General features: G+C 38.9%; 1 long non-coding RNA gene across 1 annotated transcript; it reads left to right on the top strand.

Moving 5' to 3' along the window:
- Positions 1–220: 220 nt before the first annotated feature.
- LOC107078681 (uncharacterized) lies at positions 221–10,907 on the top strand. The gene is made up of 3 exons (XR_001479624.2): positions 221–351; positions 9,335–9,421; positions 10,659–10,907. It is a non-coding gene; the product is annotated as an uncharacterized lncRNA (long non-coding RNA).
- The last annotated feature ends 5,784 nt before the right edge of the window (positions 10,908–16,691 follow it).

Below are 16,691 nucleotides of genomic sequence, written 5' to 3' on the forward strand. Positions count from 1 at the left end.
TTAAAACTTGGCAACCTGGCAGATGATATTTAAAGAAGACAAGTGAAGACATAGGACACAAAGACAGAAAGTGAATGAATATTGGAACCACTGAGTTTTTAAGAACTACGTCATGAAACAGATTTAAGAGTTTATGTGGAAGTTTGTTTGCAGCTTTGTAACGAACAGTTCTTTCCGGACCCTATGCGGACGACACAATCCGAAGAAGTGAGGAAACACTGGGGAAACGTCATGCAGGAAAACGGGGCTGAAGACGGGGGGCGTGTCCAAGGTGCGCTGGTGCACGGGGGAGGTGTGGCCGAGGCGAACAATCCAAAAGAGTAGTCCTTAGAGAGTATCCAAAACACAAGGGTAAGTCCAAAACCAGCAGATCCATCAAAACACGGAATTAAAACCAGAGGCCGGGCCGGAACCGGCGGACAGGGGAACGGGAACGGGAACAGATTAAAACCTTAACGGGACCAGGCGCTTCCAGGTCCCGGACTCGCACGATACGGAAATCAAATACAGAGCCCGGATGAGCGTCAGCGCCTGGCTTTTAAGGTGGGCTGGGAATAGGAATCAGGTGCGCAGAATAAAGTCTCAAGTGAAAGGGCTGGAGCACCCTTAAGGAGGGGGAACTATAATCGTGACAAGCTTTTCAACAACATGGAGAAGTTATAAAAACAGCAATGTTAGGACATATAGATTAAAACTGCAGAGTTTAAGTCAAGAGAGGTTGACATTAAAGTTGTACAGTGCTCTAGTTAGACCTCATCTAGAATATTGTGTACACGTTTGGTCATCACATTATAAAAAATATATGTTGCTGCGTTGGAAGCAATTCAGACAAAATAAACCAGACACTTCCTAGAACTTCAGGTATTGTTTTTTAATGGTGGACTGTAACAGGACACAAGACATCGAAGGCCAGACTTGAACCCAAGGCCCTTGAGCTACAGCACTAACCACTCTGCTACCCTTTATCTGACGTGTGGTATTAAATATGGATCTGCTTCACATTAATGTGAATACTTATCTTCTCCATATTTTACATCAGGCCTCAAAAGGATGTAGTAAAGACAGCTTGTAGTATTGGCAATGAGATGATGTGTGTTTTTTTAATGTGATCAATTTGAAAGTTTTTATTCTTGTTCTTTCTTGCTTACCTGTTAAATGTGTAGTAGTAAGTACAGTACTTCAGCATGTAGAAATCCTAGAGAAAAGCAGATTTCGAAATTTAAAATCATACTGCTTACTGTGTCACTAAAGATGCACAATAGTTTCTCTAAAGGAAACTGAAAAGAATCATATTTTTGTTGTTGGGAAAAGCTTTACCTAATAAAATATGTATATAATTGATACATCCTCTACGATAAAATTGTAAGCCATGTTTTTTTTTCAAGTGTAATTAACAGAATTTAATACAATCAAACAATCAATTGTTTTTAAATCAATTATGTCATTGCTCTTATAAACACCAGCATTCCATAACTCTGCATTTACTTGATTAAGTGATTGATTGATTAAGATATTGATTGAGTGCAACTTTAAAATAAAAAACAAACAGATGACTTGATAGATGGACGGCTTGATAGACAGATATGAGTGACTGGATGGATAGGCTGCGCTCTCTCACTGTGCCTGGACTCTACTCCCGTGGGCCTTACTCTGCCATGAATAAGCTTGTCCTCCTGCCTGCGTAGTTGTGATTTAGAATACGCAGTAAAAATGAAATGAAGATGGGGAGGTAGTTGGTTAAGTGACCTTTATTGTGCCTTCTGGTTCATTTGGGAATGGAAATTAAATTAACATGATAATTCAGTCCTACTGTGTTAAGGCTGCTATAACCCTATTAAATTTTATGGTGCTTGATTTAGGACTGTTTTTTATTAACTGCCTTTAATTTTCCATACTGGCACATAGCTCCAAAGAGTGGTGCAACCCTCAGCTCAACCACATATAAGCTCTTTTATGAATTTGATTCCATTGCGGAAGAACAGATGCCTGCAACTATTCTCACAGAAATGTTTTCACTTTCAAATCACAATATTTTATGTTGAATTATTGCAGTATGCTGCTAGGCTTCACATACCATAAACCCCTTCTCCTATATTAGAATCATAGTTAACATGGTGCATCAGTATTGGAGAATATCAAGATTTCCAAACATTTTTGGATTGTTTTAGACTGTTTTTTTTCTTTTCTCCTTCTGGTGTTGCATATAAACACCAGAAGGAATTGGACCTATCAATGCAATGAGAGCATGTGCAAATAACTACATTCCAGGGTGAAACTGTCACCACGCAGACATTCTGATTAACAAATAATTTTAGTTTGGTGACACTAGAAAGGCTAACAATTAGCTTGTGAATGTGTTTACCTGTACATTCACCTGCTACAGTATGTCTGTTCTGAAATGATTACAGTATCTAGCATAGACACATTTACTCAATGGGGAAAAAATAGATATCTTAACTGCAATACATTAATCACGCAAGCAAGTAAATGTATCATATAAAAGGCAAACAAATTCCAATATGAATTTCCTACACTTGTACAGCAAAGTTTAATTTCATGTTTACCTGCTGATATCATGATTCAAGCCAGTAACATTGATCAAGGCTGTCCATAGTGGAGACTGCAGACTGCAACCCAAATCTTTATTCTGGCACCATGATTCCTTCCTTAATTGCTCAGCTACACTCACACCCATAGTCCAGGATCAATTAAATATTGATACACTAGGTCACAGATGAGTCTCTAGTGATTTGGAGATGGAACTATATTGATTACAGAGCACTGTGACTCCTTACCTCCAATTCCTTTCTCCTGAGAACTGGATATCCCTAAACATTTCACTGTCTGCAGAGCTGCTGCAATGTAGACCCTGGCATATATCTTGGGGGTCACAATAAAATGGTCAGTTTGTGCTCTTCTTTAGAAAATTAGACCGTTACCCAATTAGTGGATTTTAGAGATGATAACAGGAAGTTAAAAGAATGAATTTTTTTTTTTCATGATGAAATCTCATTTTGTTGGAAAACCACAATATTTAAGCTTGTAATAAAGCTTTAGAGAACATGTTTGATATTGTCTTGAGTTGTTAAAGACAGAGACAATCCCATTGACTCCGCCAGAAGAAACTGAGCTGCAGATTCAGGCACTTGGGTCTTTAATTATACCAACACTCAGCAGTCAGCTTTTTCTATTTGATGTGCTGCATTAAACCTTAAACTAGTAGAGCTTCAATTACTAAATCTTTAATTCATGACTGTGAAACAGTTAATGTTGCTGGGAAAAAAGCAAAGGGAATGTGCTACTAAGTAGGGGCGTTTTTCTAAATGGCCGGGGTTGGAGGTTAAATATCAGTGATCAACTTATGAAGTATCACACAATGGCTATAGAGCTGAACTAGAAATATGCTTTCCGTGATTAATGTTTTAGACGTGTAATAAAGACTCCTAATGAAATTACCTTTTTGCTTTTTAAAATGACTGCTGGAGGACAAAGTCAATAGGGTGTTTTTTTTTGTGTGTGTTATAACACAGCCCCATGCAAATACAGTATAGCATACCTAAAGTAAAAAAAAAATTAGGACGATATGAACATAAGGAATGTTAGAAACTACCCATCTAGCCCATTTGGCAGTTAGTTGTTAACAGATCCAAGGTTCTCATCCAGCTGTATCTAGAAAGTGATCCGCGCAATAATCCCACAACCCTTTGTACCTCCCGTTCTCAACACACTTCCGTATATTTTCGACTTGTGTCGTCTAGTTTTATTTAACAATGGTTATGAAAGACGCTCTCAGGGTTGACTGAGAATCTGACTATTTGGATCAGGTCCCCTCATAGTTTTCTCTGTTGCAGACAAAGAAGTTCAGCTCTTTCGGTCTGTCATTTTAGGGCATCCCCTTAAGTACTGAAATGCATCTTTGTGCTCATCTCTGAACTGAAAATTATTTTTGTAATTTAATGACACACATTGTACACAGAATGTTAAATTAGGTCTCAGTAGTCTATTGTACAATGTTAATACTGTATAACATCCCTTGATTTAAATTCTACACTTTTATATATATAACCTAACATTCTGTTTGCCTGAGGGTGCGATCGTATAATAATAGCTATTAAGGCCCATTTTGTAAGTGCTCTTTGTACATTTTTGCCAAAGGTCAGTAATAGAAATGAACATATATGCTTTAAAAGGTCAGTAAATCACTGCAGAAAGAAAAAAACACCAATGTGAGGAGTATTTTATTACTATAGGATGACAAAGTACGGTAGCTACCTTAACTATATCAATTAAATTGTAGCTTTTGGCTGTTCTGCAGTAAAAATAAAAAATTGGACTTCTTCCTAATCCTTTGGTAATCGTAAGTAAATACATTAGACAGGAATCGTACAGATTTAAGAAACTATTACCTGAAGCCCTTCGGAACCTTGAAAAAACAATGAAGGCCAAAGCCAATTATTCTGCACTACTGCAGTGGGGCAACATCAAGCAGAAAGAAAAATCACAATCATTCAGACGTCGCGATTGCCATCCCTCCTCTAGAGGGAGCTCCGACCCTTTTTGTGTTTCTTTTCATTATCACGTACACTTGGCTCTGGATTCACCATATTATTTATACCCGGTGCTCCGGAAGCTCGGGGCTCAGCATTGGAAGACGGACGCCCAGAGGCCCGCCCAGCGTCCAATCTCCCCATGTCTGTGGCTTGAGGACATAGGCTTCCCGACTGGCGGCCTGGCCTCGTCGCTCCATTTTAACCTCAGTGTTCCTATTCGAGTTCCCCCTTCCCGGGGATTTTAATCGTCTTCGTCTTGGATGGACCTCCCAGTTTTGGATTATGGACTGCGCCCCGTTTTCCCTTTTGGACTTCCTTGGACTTGTTTGCCAGCGTTCCCCCCCTGCACCTGGTTTCCCCGTCAGCATCTCCCTGTCACGATATTAGCTCCCCCTCCTTAAGGGTGCTCCAGCCCTATCACTCAAGACTTTATTCTGCGCACCTGCTCCCTATTCCCTGCCCACCTTAAAAGCCAGGCGCTGACGCTCTTCCGGGCTCTGCATCTGATTTCCATATCGTGCGAGTCCGGGACCAGGAAGCGCCTGGTCCCGTTAAGGTTTTAACCCCTGTTCCTTGTCCCTGTCCGCCGGTTCCGACCCGGTCTTCGTGGTTTTTAATTCTTTGTTCTGATGGATCTCCTGGTTTTGGACTTACTCATGTGTTTTTGGATACTCTATGGATTATTCTTTGGGATTGTTCGCCTCGGCCACGCCTCCCCCGTGCACCATGCACCTTGGACACGCCCCCCTGTCTTCAGCCCCGTTTTCCTGCATGACGTTTGCCCAGTGTTCCCCCACTTCGTCGGATTGTGTCGTCCGCATAGGGTCCGGAAAGAACTGTTCGTTACACTCCCCCTGTTTGCCGTCCCTTCCATTCCTCTCCTAACCGTGTTTTCTCTTTTCCAGTCACTTCCAGATTATACCGTCTGCACAGGGTCCTGAACTACGCATCATGACACAGATTCACAAAAGCAAACTAGAACCACAGTATGCATGTTATTCTACACATAGTACTGCGTACACATATACAGCAACCTAAAAATAAACATATGGTGACAAAAAAATAAACTTTCATGTCAAGGACAATACCAGGAACCTGTGCAGATTTCCCAGGTGATGGGAACACATGCAAAACATTTCTTTCTAAAACTCAGTTCATATTTGTCCCTCTCTTGTAATGCTTTTGCTTTTGCACTATAACTAAAATGCATTTTTTTTCATCTACTGTATAATCTTGACTTTATGCAGTTGTATGTATTTTTAGTTGTTCTGCGGTGATCTCCTACACAGCATCGGAGAAGGACTGTTGACAAGCATTTCTGCAGGCAGGAATACACATATGACAGTAACTATGTAAGTTTACATACAAAGAGCAAAAAAGCTTTTCCCAATGGCAAATATGCAAAGCAGGATTCTTCCATTGGAACAGTATTTAGAATCATAGCAGCATCAGTCAGTAGTGGACGCATTGAATGGAAACACTTCAACACGTTCTTTACTGGTGCGTGTCACTTCAAACTTAATGTCTTATTTCTAGAAACCTTGAGGCACCTCAAAGTGGAACTGCTGTACATAATGTCAAAACATCGCAGGCATTGTCTCTGTATGTATGACATGTACTTGCCTTTTAACTGACTATGAGTACCATTCACCTGGTATTTACGTAGAGTACACCTTTCCTCTTGTTAGCTGTAAATTCTATCTTTTAGTACTGTTTGGTTTCTGATCTTATTATATATAAACATTGCTTCCTTAAGCATACATAGACAAATGTACTGATAGCGTTGCTATATACTTTTATTTAAGAAAGAACCATTAAGGTTTATGTTTTATATGTTAGTGCATGAGAGAATACAAGCAGTACATGTTGAACCACACAGCGCACTAGAGGGATCACCAGTGCCATCTAGTGGCAAACAATGTAACAGCAAGGGCACTGTCAGGGTGATTTTCACTGCACATGAGCTGGAAAGTTGAAAGTATTTAAAGGTTGCAATGCTCCATAGTTTACTAAACAGTAATTACAGATGAATATTTATGGTTTTGTTTTATTTAAAAATAATAGTTGTGTAAGGTGGCAAAATCTGCTATTACCCTAAATACACTGGTGCATGTTCTAGAGAGGACTGGATTGCAACCTCATTCAAAATGTTCTCCATAGTTGCGCGGCAATTATGACAAATTAGCTTGCACTGCATGAACACAATTGATCACTGAACACTGTAGATCCTGTCAGAAGAATGCAATCTGACCTGCTCCTGTGTTTCGGCTGGTGCCTATCTGTGTGGGTTTGAGCAGGGAAACCTCTCTGCTCACACATGCCATACAGATTAGCTGACCTGGCTGAGCAGAGTGAAAGTAATATATTCAGTTCTGAGATTACCTTACTTCTAACACCTAGTCCGTCTAAGACTGTAAGCACATGCAAAAGACACTTACAAAGTATATCCTTAAAATTACGAAGAAATTAAAGGTGGGAATGCGTGCTGTACAAGCTTGTGCTATATCACATAGTATGCAAAATGTCATATGGTGTTCTTGTTTTCATGACTTTTGCATGATGCAAAACTTTTCTGTTTCCTGTGTGAATTTCCAGCTAAGAAGCAAAGTCATCACCAATGTTCACCCACCAGAAGGAAATTAACTCACAATATTTATGCATCCTGCCTCATCATATTTTCTTGATATTTCTTGATATTGTTCCGCCTCTCAGTGCTGCAAGTTTCAAAGGCAGTGCTGTAACTTTTTTTTTTCTTCAGCAATTTCTGGCAGTGTGGTAGGAAACTCTGGGATGATTTTTATTTGGCCCTGGAGTGGTTTCATGATTACCTGAATTCCATCGGGGTGTGGAATTAAGGTTTAAACGCAGGTGACAACTGCACTGAGTTAAATTGCCCTCAGGAACACATTCTGCCTACTCTTACATGACATCCTTGTTTGTGAGAAGATTTTTCAAAGATTGAATTCATGTGAATTCATGTATCAGTCCCTGAAGTGTGCCGTATACTTGAGATCCCCATACAAATAACTGCCTTTTTTTTTTCCTTTACGAAATCTGTGATTATGTTTTTGGTAACTACAGTATGTATAAAACAGTGTTAGAAGCAATTTATATGCCATTCATTTGTTCATCCATTTTCTTCCAATTCGGTGTTGTGGGTGGGTGCCAGAGTTTATCCCTGCAAGCAACGAGCGCAAGGCAGGTAACACCCTGGACAGGACACCAGGCCATCGCAGGGCAGATAAACACAGGCACACACACTCACACCAGGGGCGATTTTGCCAGAAGCCTATTAACCTACCAGAATGTTTTTGGACTGTGGGAGGAGAACCCAAAACACCTGGAGGATAACAAGGTGAACATTAGAAGAACATACAGACTCCACGCAGACAGCACCCAAGGTACAGAATCAAACCCAGGAACCCAGCGCTGAAAGGTAGAAACTCTCTGTGGCCATGTCACCTCTTTCATATACAGTAACAATATCGGAAAAATATTGCTACTTAAAACCTGCCAGGCACGAACAATAATATCAGAAAAGTAAAGGTGCTGATGTTTTTCCAAGCCTAGCTTACATTATCTCCTGAATGGTTTAATATGCTGACAGGTATATTCAACTATCCATTAAAATGAAAATATTTGATTCAGGGCTTAGATAAACAAGAAACCATTTACAAAAACAGACTTTGTAAAAACAATAACAATACAACCTCATCCTCCTGTTTTCCATTTTGGGTTTTATTACCTAATATAATAAGTATGTTTACAAAGTTTTATATGACATGGCTTTGGCTTTGGCAAATATCCTTTCAGTAATGTATTGCTATGTTATTTCAACATTGTCTAACACATTTGCAAAGATATTTAACAAATAAGTTTCTTCAGGAATTAAAATGACAAAAACAGTTCCTATTTTACACAATTTGAAAGGTAAATTTACTGCTATCAGGATACAGCCCTTGCTCTTCCCTAAGTGAATATATTGTAATTTTAGGCCATACAAAAGTGAAAGGACATTAATATGCGTTTACATCTGTCTCATATTAATATTCATGCCTGAATCCACTTCCCCACACAAAGCCAATTTTCTGGCCATCTGGGTTATGGCTGGTGGAAGTGATGAATACATTTTATTTGTGAGGCAGTGATAAATCATGAATTCACTTCCCTTTCTCTAAGGTATTCAAGGTTTTTCACTGCGATTTGGAGATATTTTGAGGAAAACAAAAGTTTTCTGAGGTTGAGAAAGAGTAAGCTTAAATCTAGATTTACTGTAAGTCAAAAAAGGGGATACGTTTGCTTTAACTTTTCACGAGGTGTTTTGTTTTTAGTTGTTACTATTCCATATTTAAATAATCAATTAACTGTTATGATATTATACTCATATATTTGTTTATTTTGGGAAATAGGTAGTTTGTGTATGGGTTGAATGAGTGAACAGACTAATTTCATCTGCACTTTATTACATTAGATTTAAAAACTGAAAAACTTATCAACAGATTCCTTTTACATGCAACTTTATATGCTTTAAAGAAATTATTTGAAATGCATCTCTAAATATCTTGTGCTTGTCCAGTTGTCTTGTAGTTCCCTAAATTGTAGTACAATGTATACAAGGTGCCAAAAGCTCACAAGTATGTTGTTTTTGAGACTGAATACTTTCTCATATAACAGACTAGTCTCCCTGTACTAGTGACATCCTGGGAAGGTCAAATTCATGTGATTATAGGTGGCTGTGTTACATCCTTGTGCTTCTCAATTTGGCAATTGTCTTATTGTAATAGCACCAGCCTCAGCGGACATGCAGCTCCATATGGACAACTCCAGCTCCATACTTGAACAGATAGAAGGCACTTCAGATACAAGTGAGAGTAAGCATTGTTGTTTACAGCAAATAAGTAAAAGGTAGAGTGAAAATATAAAAGCCTTTCTTCTGACGTCTCAGGTAGACAATTTATAAAGATCCAAGTGGGATTCCTGGAATATTATTTTGCCATAGGTTTTAATGAAAAGTACATTAAAATATAATAACCAGAAAAAGAAATATATCAACCATTCAACATGCTACAGTTAATTGCCTCTACAGTTGTGGTTTTGTCTTTATAGATAGCTTAATAAGTAGGACTAGTGTCTTTTATTGAATTAATTGAGGTCAGCTGGGATTGTGATGTTTGTTCACCTTTTGTTTTGTTTTTTTCTATTACATTTTTTACAGAGCGTTAATGAAACAGACTCGTCTGATTTACATGCAAAGTTTTTTTTTTTTTCCCAAAACATGCTAAATACATTAATATTGCATATTGGCCGTTCCCTATATGACAAGCATTCCCTCTTTAATTCATCACCTCATTATCTCCACACTTGAATACAACACACTGTATGTCAACTTTAAAGCATTTAATGAGGGAAAAAAACACCCAGTCAGAAACATGTGTTCAGGGATGATTACTGAAAAGTTAGGCTCAAGGAGATTTTTGGCTTAACCTTCTTGTGACTCAGGGCCAACCACCTGGCTGTAGGATTAGGAAGTAAGGACCCCATACAGAGAGAGAAATGAACCCAGGGGTAGCTGCTTAGGGGAGATGGGAAAGAGACATAAAAGAAGAAAAATGAACGTGAGGAATTGAGAGGGGCCTGGGATAGTATGTCTAGTGTTTCATGAAGTGAAGGAATTCAAACCCCTCCCAAACCTTAGTTCAAAACAAATAGTGGAATACATATTTAAGGTTAAAACGATTCCCTCCATAGATCTTCATTTTCACTCAAACGAAACGTTACAAGTGCTGTAAAATAGACCCAGAACAAATAGATGCCACAATTTTCGAGTGGAAAGATGATGCCCTTTGGTTTCTTTAAAAAAGTCATATACATTGTATATTTATGGGGAGATTCGCCCTTCCTCGGTTTGTCAGGCTTTGCTATCTATATGGGAGCATTCTTTCTCCCATTCCCACAATAGTTAATATGCTAGTGTTACACTCAATATTTTAAATAGAAATTCCTCAGCTGATCAGATAGGAATTCAGATAAGATTCCTCAACTCCAACACAACTTTTTGCGTCACAGTATGTCTGTAACAGTGTCTTCTGCTGTGTCTTCCAATTCAAGGTTGTGGAGGAGTCAGAAGCTGCCCCGGCAGACGACGGCAGGGTACAGAAACTCCAGCCCATCGCAGTGCAGATTGATGTTAAAGATCTTGTTTTTCTGTTTGAAAAAGAATCAGCAGTGCAAGTTACCTATTAGCAGAAAAAGGCTGAGGCGCGTTCTGAGTCCCCAGATTCTCCAGCAGCAACCTTGCGTCTGAGGCACAGCAGGTTTTGTTCCTCAATCCCAGTGAATAAACAAGGCGATGAAAAACGTGGGAAAGTCGCCTTACTCTGGTGTGCTTTGTAAAGGTCGGGTTGAATAAAAAATAGACCTTTTCCAATTGTAGATAGGATTTGTGTTTACTGTTGGCCATAACATAAAAAGAAAAGTTTTTCGTGACTACATGTTTTGTTTTGAAAGCCCTCAGCAGTTCATTATTGCCAAGGAAATCAGCACCAGACCAAAGTAAACCTCACACAAGCCTGCCTATCAGGTAAACGATTTCGTCTTCAGTGGCAGGACTGCGTGACTCCGGGGACGAGAGACAATCCATACTATTGGCCGTTTTGATAGATTCATGAGTTCGGTCTTCTGTCAAAGTCCCAATTGAGACTAAAGACTTGACCCTTTGGGAGTGGTCAAAACCCTTTATTACTGCTGGAAATAATAAACGTAATTCTGACCAGTTATTGCTGGAAATCAATTATGATTTTAATCAAATACACTCAAGAGACGAAAAAGTCAAACTGAATACTATAATTGTTTTTTTGCATGTTCATTAATTAAACAAGGGATGTACATTTACCTTAAATTGTTTAGGCAATGTGCAAAGTGAATTTCCTCTAAAAGCAACAATTTTATCAGTTCGGTTCAATTGGCATGACTGGTGAAGTACACTCTTGCCAAAGCATATAAATGATCTCTCACTCTTTCACAACAAACAGTATCCTTTTCAAATCATACAACTGTCTGCATGTCCTTTAAAGGTTTGTTTGCCCGGGGTATAGCTCATTATACAACGTTTGGAGGCTCACACTTATATATACTGTATTTCACATCTACATATTTGCCCGTCTGTGGCTGAAGTACATTTAAGTATGTGGTTTTTTAAATGATTTTCATTATATATTGAAATGTATTGTCCCAGTCATTTTGTGATATTGTAAAGTAAATTTAAAACAGACATAATTTAATAATAAATAATAAACAGAGAGAATTAAAGTCTCTGTAGACAATAACTATCTAACTGCTCCATCCAATTCAAGGTCGCGGGTTTGCTGGAGTCTGCCCCGGCAAGCAATAGGCTCAAAGCAGGGTACACTCTGGACAGGATGCCAGTCTATCGCTGGGCACACACACTCACTCTCACCAGGGTTGATTTTCTCACAAGCCAATTAACCTGCCAGCATGTCTCTGGACTGTGGGAGGAAACCGGAGCACCTGGGCTAAGCCCACGCGAACATGAGGAAAACATGCAGACTCCACACAGACAGCACCCCAGGTCTGGAATTGAGGGCCCCAGTTCTGAGAGCAAAGCAAAACACTGCCAAGTGCCCCCTACTGTACATCTAGATTCATTTTCAGTTCATAAATACAATAAAAATAAAATAATTGCATGAGGTTTATTAACCGTCTTTTCCACTTCTTCGTGAAACAATTCAAGTTGGTTGTGTCCATGCTAGTGAGCCAGAGCTTTATTTCCTGGATTATTTTCCTGGGATTTGCATAAAAGGGTCTGTTCAATCTTTAACTCAGAACCTGCTTTGTAAAACCTGATGGCTTATTATCTACTCCTGTGACTGCATAATAGGACCTATTTTGCTTTTATTTTCTAAAAGACAGGTACATAATTACAGCCATAATTTACAGATTCGCCGCAGATACTGCATTGCTTAATTATATTGAATATAATACTGTAATGAACTGAGTGGGTGTCAAGATTTTGACATCAGCTTGCTAAGCAAGCAAATAATATAGGTTAATAATTTCACCCCTCTAAAATCAGGGATTTACCTAGTCTTATACAGCACATGTCGTTTTATTCTCCAGCACAGTTCTGACAGAGGAGTTAAAATCAGGCACAAGCTTTGACAAAACAAACACATATTTTAACACTAATATACACAACAACACAACATGGTTTACATTGATGTATACAATCAATGCGTTTCAGAGTTCTATTTACTTTAGACTCAGAAAATTCCAGCATTCTGTCCCTATAATCTAAAAGCACCACAGAGCATCCTAATAGGCCAAAGAAAGCAAACATACTAAAAAATTGATCCTATCCAGGAATTAAATTTTCCTCCCAGGATCACAGATGCCCACAACAGAATGGGAACCAATTCCAGTATTTTAACACTACGTCACTAAAATAAGAGATATGTTTTTAGTCTGAGGATTCCACAATATACCGTAAGAAATCGGAATTCCCTAAAATAAACAAGATAGCATGTTCTCTTGTCATAATTCTCGGAGCTCAGTGCTCTTCAACGTGCTCAGACTACCTGATCACAAAGTCTGGTCAGAAAAAGGAGCTCTCCCACTCACAGCTTTGGAGATGATGGATGATGATGCATGATGCTCTCCATACTTTCTTTTCTTCTCCTACCTTTGCCCTTTTGTCTTCATTTTGACCTGGTGTTTATGCTTTGGTCCATTTCTATGGAGACTGGCTTATTGACCTCACTACGTATTGCCTGTTCACTGTTTTATTTGTTTTTCCATGACTGATAGCATATTTTGTTTTCTCACTAAAGTTTTCGGTACATCCTAGCAATTGATGTCAAGGAAGACTCAGTCAGTTCTTCATTAAATTCTATCGACCTGTTTTTTCCTCCAGATATTGTGAAAATGTCATAAAAAGCTGGCAGTTTAAGTTGGTGGGCTGGTGGGTGGCTAGTAATGATAACAGAGCTATGTACATATAGTTAATGTAAACAAAGCCATCCACATTTAGCTGTGAATTACTAAAGCTACTGATAGCTGTGGAGAAATCTTAGAAATACCTATATTTATTGATACGCTTTGTCCTATTAATGGGACCCCTCATCCTGGGTTGAAATGGCTAAAGAAAGCATAAAGGTTGCTCAGCTGAGGGCTTCTCTATTGGCATAACTATTATTAATTTAACTGTCTGATACATTTATCCAAAGGTTGCAACCATTTACAAAGCTGAGTATTTTACTGGAGTTATTAAAGTGAAGTGCCTCCCTCAAGTTTATAATATCTGTCATAAGAGAAATTTGAACCCACAATGTTTACATTACAAGTCCTGAAAACCCAACCACTGCTCCACACTGCTGCTCAACACACCCACTTGAGTGGAGACCAGATGGCAATTTTGAGCCTGGACTTTCCCTCGCCAGTCCATGTCACCAAAGACATCTTTAAAAAACAGACTCTAGGAAATGGAGAAAGAAAAATACAGCAGGAAAGGAGAAAGTGATACTGTAAATTAGGAGTGAACTACAGTACATACAGCTTTACAATCCATGTTCACTTGGTTTTCTCCTAAGGTATACCTCTCTCAGGTATTGGGGAAAGCAGCTTTATTTTTCAGGCCCTACCCTGGATTATTTTCATGAAAGCAGTGTGACGTGGTTTTGTAAAGACATACCACCACTTCTGACTTCATTAAGGTCGTTAGAGGTAGGGAACTAGTGGAAAAGTTTGAAGATAAGGAGATAGATTCTGAAACTCCCTCAGATTTTAAGTATAAGCTTATCAGAATTAGTTTGTGCGCTTTTTTTTTTGTGAGATACTTGTCTCTTTAACTATTTCCCTGACTAGTGGGGATGGTATGTTTCTTAACCTTATATTCAAGCTGGTGTTAGGATTGTGTCACGCCCTCCACTAATCGGAAACGCCCTCCTCCTAATTCCACTTCAGTCCCAGGTAATTCCAGAAAACGCCGTCACTCCAACTAATTAACCAAATACAACACTGCCCTTATCACCTAACCTAAGACTTAAACGCTCCCTTCTCATCTCTCCTGGCCCGTCTTCCTTCCTGAGCTCCTTACCTCGCCGTCAGTTCGTTTCCTGTCGGATCCCTCGGTTCTGGATCACGGACTTTGACCTCGTCTTTGTCTCGCCCTTTGGATAACTGCCTAACCAACTACTGTATCTCTCAGTTTTGGATAGGGACTTTGACCTGGATCTCTCCCTTGCCTCACCCACTGACTTTCTGCCTAACTCGTACGGAGTGACAGCACTGCACAGGGTCCTTCTCTTCAGTCAGCCTACTGTGCATAAGCATTTAAAATGTTACCAAATGTGTAACTTGTTTATTACCAGTACCAGTACAGGCCACATTCACATAAATTGAGAGCAACACTGAAATTACCATCTTGTAGTCTGATCTGGTCAGATCTCAGAATTAATTCTACATAATCATGCAAGATAAATAATCCTAAATAATCTGAAAATGTAATGATACTTAATATAAATCTCTAATAATAATTAATTGCATGTATATTCAAAACATAAATTAAATGAAGATACAGTACATAGACTATTTTAAATCAGTAAATTGCATTACATTGTTTGTAAAAGTATTGTAGGTCTTATTGTTTACCTCAAAGCACTGTGCTAGTCTCCCAAAGTAATTGATTAAGATGTTTTTTATATGGGCAAAAACGGAATACAGAATATGGCCCACACTGTACCAGGCTCTATTTCTGAGTTAGAGTTAGCCAGAAAAGCTCAACAGTCTCCCAGCATTCTCATCTCATTAATTTATGCTCTAAATATATTTATGGCTTTGCCTGAGGTGTTCTCCCAGGACAAAAGGGTCTACCTGAATCTACATCCCACTCTAGTGGTTAATTTTTTTCATTACCATACTGTTTCTCTGAGGACGTCCTGAGAGAATGAGCTTTTAGCATTTCAAACATATTCAGCCCTGGTAAATGTCTGTTGGGGCTGGGGGACTGCGCACAATGACAAGTGCACCAGACGGAGGAGGAAGACCCAGGTGGCTAGGTAAGACACTAATGCTAATGACACAAAGGTGCTATGTTCTGGCGGCTGTGTTGTGAACCTATTATAAGTTCTCATTTATTAGATGTTTTAATTCACTGAAAAGCTTTTAAGTGGCATGATGGGTTCGTAATTTTACAATAGTAACTGAAGGTCTCTTACATAAAAAGTAAAACACTTTCTCAAACAGAACACAGAAAGAAAAATCACTTTAATGCTGTACAAATTATCACCCTAAAAAATGACTTGACACAAATGTCACTATGCAACAGAGCCCAGGATGAAATCTGCGGAAAAATAAATCTAGGTCTAGTGAATATTATGCATCCTGGAAACCTGGGAATATACAGTAGGAACACTGAGCACCACAGGCAAAAAGAACATTCAAAGGAAACTACTTGAATTGCTCACTACCCTCACAAGCAAGTGTGAGATGAATTAAATGAGGAAGTCTATATGGAAAAAATAGCGTAATTAAAGGAACAGAATGATTGACTGCTGCTGATTATAAAGTTACAAAAATCTGAATTTATATAAGGAGATCAGATTTTATTTCCTTTAAAGCGTGGGCAGGAGGCATTCGGTCCTCATGCTGATTAGAAGCTTTGCCTAGAGGACAGTAAGACTAATTTCACAGGCAAAAGTAGCTTCTCATCGGGCTTTTCTAAATCCGCAACTTCTGACATATGTCACTACCAATCTGTTCAGTGAAATCACTTCTTTCTGACATAACCTGTCAGTGCTGTATAGAAGGCTACTGAACACAGAAAGAGATCTGCATGGGTGCTACCCATGCCCTGCTAATTGGTGTTTCTACAATAACACCATCTGTTCTCGAAGAAGTCCGCAGTTCTCCAGAAAGACATTGTACCTTCTGAAGAACATTAACCAGGAAACAAAGCAACTCTCCCAGCAGCAAAAATAGATTGCTGATGATATCTTCAGGGTAAAGTAGATATAAATCTTTGCTTGTCTTGACAAAATACTGTAAGGCAGAATTAAAAGTCACTTTAGACGTTCTGTTTCTGTAGTTGAAATGGGTTGTGGCAATTTTATTTGCATATATCCCATA

Source organism: Lepisosteus oculatus, chromosome 10 (genome assembly GCF_040954835.1).
Source record: "Lepisosteus oculatus isolate fLepOcu1 chromosome 10, fLepOcu1.hap2, whole genome shotgun sequence".
NCBI classification, from domain to species: domain Eukaryota; kingdom Metazoa; phylum Chordata; class Actinopteri; order Semionotiformes; family Lepisosteidae; genus Lepisosteus; species Lepisosteus oculatus.